Here is a 9124-nt window from a genome sequence, read left to right on the forward strand (position 1 = left end):
ACTACGGTAAGAATGTATCGCTTACCGGAGGGACTAGGGGTAGCCAGTGGTCCCACTAGGTCAATAGCAACCCGGCTGAAGGGTTCCTCTACAATGGGCATATTTACTAGCTGGGCTTTAGGGTGATCGCCTCGCCTTCCTACTCGTTGACACACATCGCAGGTGTTACAGTAAGTTCTAACGTCAGCGTGCACCCCTGGCCAAAAGAACGTGTGAGTAATGCGGTGTAGGGTACGGGTAACGGCTAGGTGGCCTGCTAAGGGGATGTCGTGGCCTATTTTGAGGATTTCTTGACGGTATTTGTGGGGCACTACCAGCTGTCGCCTACGCTGTCCCCTTTTCTCTGTCCAGCGGTATAGTTTCCCTTTTTCCCATAAGAATGTTTCGTTATCTGCCCCGCCCCCTCCGGTCTCTGCTCGTTCCCGGTACTTTTGTAAGGTCGGGTCAGTCTTAGACTCTGCCTCGAAAGCATCTGGGGTGTCCCAGGGTATGGGGCCTAACCTGTCAGGCAAGGTCGGGGTAGGTCTTACCTGTGTCTCCCGCACTGGTGAGAGCTCTCGCTCCGTCCGGGCTTGGGCCCGTGTAGTCACTGGGTCCGCCTCGTTGTTGCATACTGGAGCATAGGCAGAAGTCATGGGGCCCAAATCGTTGCCCAGTAGTACTTCGGCAGGTAAATTATCCATTAGGCCCACGTTCACAGCCCCCTTTCCCGCTCCCCAATCAAGATGCACTTTAGCTGTTGGAATTTTGTACACATCCCCCCCCGCCACTCTAACGGCCACAGTCTGTCCGGATCGCTTGTGCTCTGGCACCAAATGACTCTGTACCAGCGTGATAGTAGCCCCTGTGTCTCGCAATCCCTCGGTAGATCGCCCCTCGAGCCATACCCTCTGCCGATGGTGCTGGCGGTTATCTGAGGCAGCATATACAGGGTCTGCCTCGTGAAGCGGCCCCACATATCCCTCCATAGGGGCCTCTTGGTTAACACAGAGGGCCCGGGCCGGACGATAGGACCCAGAGGGGTAATTGTAATTCCTGGGTGTCTGGTGCGTATTAAGGGGGCAGCTAGCCATGAAATGCCCTGGTTGCTTGCATCGGTGGCAAGTCGGTCTGGGACGCTCAGAGCTGTTATTGGGTGGTCCTGAGTGTCGGACGGGCCTTGTGGGCACCGGGGCTCGGAATTCAGTACGAGGGGGTGCACGGTAAACCTCTCTGGGTTCGACCCGTGCTGGAGCTCGGTAGTTCATGGGTTCGTGAAGACGGGAGTCATAATGTTCATCGGCCAATTTGGCTGCTTCTTCTAAGGTAGAAGGCCGCCTGTCTCGCAGCCATTCCTTCCCTTGCTGTTCCATGCCATTATAAAAATGTTCTAAGAGAAACAATTGTAAAATTTCCTCCCCAGTCACCGCTTTACTTCCGCTCAGCCAGTGATTTGCCGCTCTCCGCATTCGGTGCGCCCATTCCATATGGGTATCGTTAGGCTTCTTTTCCGTGCCCCGAAACTGTCGGCGATACGTGTCCGGAGTTACAGCGTACCGTCGCAACAGTGTCTCCTTAACTAGCTCATACTGTGTCACTTCCTCAGCACCCAGAGTACGAAAGGCTTCCAGGGCTCGCCCGGATAGTTTCCCAGACAATATCGTGGGCCACTCTCTGTTGGGAATCTGGTGCAGGGCACATTGCCTTTCGAAGTCCGCCAAATATTCATCAATCCCTGTCTCGCTCTCTAGGAAGGGTCGAAATGCCGCATAGGGTATCTTGGGCCTCCCAGCATTTTCGACAGGGATGATTACCTGCGGGGCTTCAGCATTGCGGTGTGCATTCGCTAGGTTGAGTTCGTGAGCTCGAGTCTCTCGTATATCCTCGTCCGCCTCTGCCATCAACTGCTGTACCAATTCCATGGAGGGGTTCGGCCCGTATAATGAGAGCCTTTCCCGAACAATCCTGGTTTTTTCGTCACTAATCGTGGTCGGTGTTTCCGCCATTGTGAAGCTCTGATCCAGTTCGGTCAATTCTGCGATCAGCTCTCTCCTCGGCCGGTTGCTGGCGTACCCCCCTCTGCTTTCAAGTAAATCCTTTTGGGTTGTACGCTTCAATTTTTCGTAAGCGCTCTCCATCCGTTCTGTACCTCTCCTAGGAAATCCAGGAAAATCCCGCCTCTGCCGCCAAATGTTACGGTTACCCTTAGTCTCGCTGAGAGATGGACCGCTTAGTAGCCTGGATCCCTATTGCTAAAGAGGGGAGAAGCTGCTTTCCATAGTATTCTATATGAGTCTCGCAAATATAGAATAATCTCCCTTAGCTGCAGTACCGCTAGGATACCCTTCTGCCCACAAAAACGAGTCAACGCTGCGATTGAGGGTCAAACAAGAACTCAGGACTGGGATGCCCAGCCTGCTTTTTATTAAGGTTACATGCACACAGGGCACTCCCAGGGGGAGAGGGGGGGAAGCACAAAATCCCCCATCACACATTTAGATAGAGAGCACTGTCCTTTGACAGGCCACAATAGGATTACAGTACTTAAGATAACAAGTTTACAAGTTCATCTTATCAATTACCAGTCTGGCTCCAGAGGTGATTAGACAATAGTTTCTAAAAGCTGAAAAAAAAGAGTTAACTCTTTATGAAATGATACTTGTTACGGTTTTCTTGGAGCCCTTCTTAGGCGCTGGCTTGCTGGTTCAGGCATTGCTGCTGGGAAATAAGCTCTTCACAACAAAATAACTAATGCTTCTGTAACACTGGACATACTCTATAGCTGTGTTACATATGTGATGTATTTACTATCAGTTATACTGTACATACTCTATAGCTGTGTGTTACATATGTGATATATTTACTATCAGTTATATTGTACATACTCTATAGCTGTGTGTTATATATGTGATGTATTTACTATCAGTTATACTGTACATACTCTATAGTTGTGTGTGTTACATATGTGATGTATTTACTATCAGTTATACTGTACATACTCTATAGCTGTGTGTGTTACATATGTGATGTATTTACTATCAGTTATACTGTACAAACTCTATAGCTGTGTGTGTTACATATGTGATGTATTTTCTATCAGTTATACTGTACATACTCTATAGCTGTGTGTTATATATGTGATGTATTTACTATCAGTTATACTGTACATATTCTATAGATGTGTGTGTTACATATGTGATGTACTTACTATCAGTTATACTGTACATACTCTATAGCTGTGTGTGTTACATATGTGATGTATTTACTATCAGTTATACTGTACATATTCTATAGCTGTGTGTTACATATGTGATGTATTTACTATCAGTTATACTGTACATACTCTATAGGTGTGTGTTACATATGTGATGTATTTACTATCAGTTATACTGTACATGCTCTATAGCTGTGTGTTACATATGTGATCTAGTTACTATGTTATACTGTACATACTCTATAGCTGTGTGTTACATATGTGATGTATTTACTATGTTATACTGTACATACTAGCTATAGAGTATGTACAGTATAACATAGTAAATACATCACATATGTAACACACAGTACATATTCTATAGCTGTGTGTTACATATGTGATGTATTTACTATCAGTTATATTGTACATATTCTATAGCTGTGTGTTACATATGTGATGTATTTACTATCAGTTATACTATACATACTCTAAAGCTGTGCGTGTTACATATGTGATGTATTTACTATCAGTTATACTGTACATACTCTATAGCTGTGCATGTTACATATGTCATGTATTTACTATCAGTCATACTGTACATACTCTATAGCTGTGTGTTATATATGTGATGTATTTACTATCAGTTATACTGTACATACTCTATAGTTGTGTGTGTTATATATGTGATGCATTTACTATCAGTTATATTGTACATTCTCTATAGCTGTGTGTGTTATATATGTGATGTATTTACTATCAGTTGACATAGTGCAATAAACCTACTAAAAAATGGAGGTATAAGTGTTCTACTCACCAGATAAGAGCCTGAGCCGTAATACCAGTATATAGCCAACGCGTTTCGGTACACTTATTTGTTATTACTATCAGTTATACTGTACATACTCTATAGCGGTGTGTTACATATGTGATGTATTTACTATCAGTTATATTGTACATACTCTATAGCTGTGTGTTACGTATGTGATGTATTTACTATCAGTTATACTGTACAAACTCTATAGCTGTGTGTGTTACCTATGTGATGTATTTACTATCAGTTATATTGTACATACTCTATAGCTGTGTGTTACATATGTGATGTATTTACTATCAGTTATACTGTACATACTCTATAGCTTTGTGTTACATATGTGATATATTTACTATCAGTTATATTGTACATACTCTATAGCTGTGTGTGTTATATATGTTATGTATTTACTATCAGTTATATTGTACATACTCTATAGCTGTGTGTTATATATGTGATGTATTTAGTATCAGTTATACTGTACATACTCTATAGCTGTGTGTTATATATGTGATGTATTTACTATCAGTTATATTGTACATACTCTATAGTTGTGTGTGTTACATATGTGATGTATTTACTATCAGTTATACTGTACAAACTCTATAGCTCTGTGTGTTACATATGTGATGTATTTACTATCAGTTATACTGTACATACTCTATAGCTGTGTGTTACATATGTGATGTATATAATATCAGTTATACTGGACATACTCTATAGCTGTGTTACATATGTGATGTATTTACTATCAGTTATACTGTACATACTCTATAGCTGTGTGTTACATATGTGATATATTTACTATCAGTTATATTGTACATACTCTATAGCTGTGTGTTATATATGTGATGTATTTACTATCAGTTATACTGTACATACTCTATAGCTGTGTGTTACATATGTGATATATTTACTATCAGTTATATTGTACATACTCTATAGCTGTGTGTTATATATGTGATGTATTTACTATCAGTTATACTGTACATACTCTATAGTTGTGTGTGTTACATATGTGATGTATTTACTATCAGTTATACTGTACATACTCTATAGCTGTGTGTGTTACATATGTGATGTATTTACTATCAGTTATACTGTACAAACTCTATAGCTGTGTGTGTTACATATGTGATGTATTTTCTATCAGTTATACTGTACATACTCTATAGCTGTGTGTTATATATGTGATGTATTTACTATCAGTTATACTGTACATATTCTATAGATGTGTGTGTGTTACATATGTGATGTACTTACTATCAGTTATACTGTACATACTCTATAGCTGTGTGTGTTACATATGTGATGTAATTACTATCAGTTATACTGTACATATTCTATAGCTGTGTGTTACATATGTGATGTATTTACTATCAGTTATACTGTACATACTCTATAGGTGTGTGTTACATACGTGATGTATTTACTATCAGTTATACTGTACATGCTCTATAGCTGTGTGTTACATATGTGATCTAGTTACTATGTTATACTGTACATACTAGCTATAGAGTATGTACAGTATAACATAGTAAATACATCACATATGTAACACACAGTACATATTCTATAGCTGTGTGTTACATATGTGATGTATTTACTATCAGTTATATTGTACATATTCTATAGCTGTGTGTTACATATGTGATGTATTTACTATCAGTTATACTATACATACTCTATAGCTGTGCGTGTTACATATGTGATGTATTTACTATCAGTTATACTGTACATACTCTATAGCTGTGCATGTTACATATGTGATGTATTTACTATCAGTCATACTGTACATACTCTATAGCTGTGCATGTTACATATGTGATGTATTTACTATCAGTTATACTGTACATACTCTATAGCTGTGCATGTTACATATGTCATGTATTTACTATCAGTCATACTGTACATACTCTATAGCTGTGTGTTATATATGTGATGTTTTTACTATCAGTTATACTGTACATACTCTATAGTTGTGTGTGTTATATATGTGATGCATTTACTATCAGTTATATTGTACATTCTCTATTGCTGTGTGTGTTATATATGTGATGTATTTACTATCAGTTATATTGTACATACTCTATAGCTGTGTGTGTTATATATGTGATGTATTTACTATCAGTTATATTGTACATACTCTATAGCTGTGTGTGTTATATATGTGATGTATTTACTATCAGTTATACTGTACATACTCTATAGCTGTGTGTTATATATGTGATGTATTTACTATCAGTTATATTGTACATACTCTATAGTTGTGTGTGTTACATATGTGATGTATTTACTATCAGTTATACTGTACAAACTCTATAGCTCTGTGCGTTACATATGTGATGTATTTACTATCAGTTATATTGTACTCACTCTATAGCTGTGTGTTACATATGTGATGTATTTACTATCAGTTATACTGTACATACTCTATAGCTGTGTGTTACATATGTGATATATTTACTATCAGTTATATTGTATATACTCTATAGCTGTGTGTTACGTATGTGATGTATTTACTATCAGTTATACTGTACATACTCTATAGGTGTGCGTGTTACATATGTGATGTATTTACTATTAGTTATACTGTACATACTCTATAGCTGTGTGTTACATACGTGATGTATTTACTATTGTCATGAGCGCTTCCGTTCATCGCCGTGTCGCCGCGGCTCCCGGAACTCCTCTGTGTCTCTGACGTCATGTTGCTTAGCAACATGACGCTTTCTCTCACACCCCTCTGATGACGGTTACGCTCTGCCCTTTAAATCTCGGCGGGAGATCTGAATCTGGGCCCGTTTGTTGTTTCCCTGGATTGTGAGTACCTTATCAGTTTTGTTCTTCTGTGTACCGACTTCTGCCTGCCTGACCAAGCCTCTTGCCTAATCCCTACTTGCTGATATTTGGACATTGACTTCTGCCTGCCTGACCTTGCCTGTAGCTATTACCCTTTTGCTGATACTTTGATGCCGACTTCTGCTTACCTGACCCTGTCTTTTGCCAATACCTTTTGCTGATATTTGGATGCCGACTTCTGCCTGCCTGACCTTGCTTTGGCCTTTACCTTTAAACCTATTCTTTGTTAAACAACACCTGCTTAAAAGGGACATTTACTTTTACAAGCTGCAAAAGAGAACTTTGCCTTTCTGTTTGTTATACACCTGCTTAAAAGGGACATTTACTTTTACAAGCTGCAAAAGAGAACTTTGCCTTTCTGTTTGTTATACACCTGCTTAAAAGGGACATTTACTTTTACAAGCTGCAAAAGAGAACTTTGCCTTTCTGTTTGTTATACACCTGCTTAAAAGGGACATTTACTTTTACAAGCTGCAAAAGAGAATTTTGCCTTTCTGTTTGTTATACACCTGCTTAAAAGGGACATTTACTTTTACAAGCTGCAAAAGAGAACTTTGCCTTTCTGTTTGTTATAAACCTGCTTAAAGGGACATTATACTTTTACAAGCTGCAAAAGAGAACTTTTCCTTTGTTTTACAAGCCTGCTAAAGAGGACCTTTTTCAGAAGCTTCAAGTAAGAGCATTTCCTTTTTGTTCTTTGAACTATTTAAAGGGACGTTTTATCCTTTGTGGCTTTCCTGCATTCTGGAACAATATTCATTTTTGTTATCTTCTAATCTGCTTCCTGAGTGGGTCACGTCCTGGATATTTCTCAGTGTGCTAGCGTGTGCTTTCAATTCACGCTAGCAGTTGGGTTACATCCCGGATTGATTCCTGAGCGGCTGACATTACAAACGGGCCATAAAAATGGACCCCACTGAATTATCTATGGCCGTGGCTCACCAGGGACAGCTCTTGGGTTCTCATGCCACTCACTTGCAGTCTCTGGACACTAAACTTGATCAAATTACTGCTCTATTACAAAATTTGGTTGCTACCGCACCTCCCAATCCTAATCCCAATCCAAATCCGATTGAGGCATTACCTCCTCCGATTCCTAACAATCAGTCTCAGGTACAACTAAGTCCCAGGATTCCTCTTCCGGATAAATATGATGGGAATCCTGAAGAATGTAGAGGCTTTTTGAATCAATGCCGTCTTCATTTCCGAAATAGCCCTACTCTCTTTGCTACTGCCTCTTCTAGAATCACGTTTCTTATTTCCTTAATGAAAGGAAAAGCCTTGGCTTGGGTGTCACCTTTGCTAGAAAAGAATGATCCTATACTGTTGGATGTTGATACATTTCTATCTACATTCTCAAACGTATTCGATAAACCTGGAAGGTCATCCGCTGCTGAAGCAACTCTCCTGGATTTACGTCAAGGAAATCAACCAGTCTCTCAATATGCAATTGAGTTCCGCACCCTTGCTTCTGAAACCACTTGGAATCAGGGAGCACTCAGAGCCGCTTTCCGTAAAGGACTTTCTGAGCGTCTCAAGGATGAATTGGTGTATCGTGAACTTCCAGAGTCCTTAGAAGCCTTAATAAATCTCTGTATCAGTCTCGACGCCAGGTTTCGTGAACACCAACAAGAAAAGGATAGAACACAGAGGACTTCCACTCGAACTCCTTTTCGTTTAGCTCCTCGTTTTTCTAATCCAGTCACTCCAGCCTCTCCTACTACTGATCAGGCTGAACCCATGGAAGTAGGAAGTATAAAATTAACTGAGACTGAACGCTTAAGAAGACGGACTCTTGGCTTATGTCTGTACTGTGGCCTTAAAGGACATTTATTAAGGGATTGTCCTACTAGGCCAGTAAAAGCCAGGGCTTAACTCTAGTCCAGGGAACTGAGTTAAGCCAAAATAGTGGTCATTCCCTATACAAGAAACTCTTTGTTCCAGTAACTCTTTTAATTGGACATAAGAAGATCTATACCCAAGCTCTAATTGATTCTGGTGCTGGAGGTGTGTTCATTGACTCTACATTTGTTTCTACTCATTCTATACCCTTACTAAAGAAGGAGTATTCCATTTCAGTCTCTACGGTCAGTGGAGATCCTTTGGGTTCTGGATACATTCAGTTTTCTACTCAACCCTTAATCCTCACCGTAGGAATACTTCATTCTGAGACAATTTGTTTCGATGTCATTCCCACTCCGCAATTTCCCATTATCTTGGGATTACCCTGGCTCCAGATTCACAATCCCATTTTTTCTTGGACTTTCGGTGAACTC

Source organism: Bombina bombina, chromosome 2, assembly GCF_027579735.1.
Source record: "Bombina bombina isolate aBomBom1 chromosome 2, aBomBom1.pri, whole genome shotgun sequence".
NCBI lineage: Eukaryota > Metazoa > Chordata > Amphibia > Anura > Bombinatoridae > Bombina > Bombina bombina.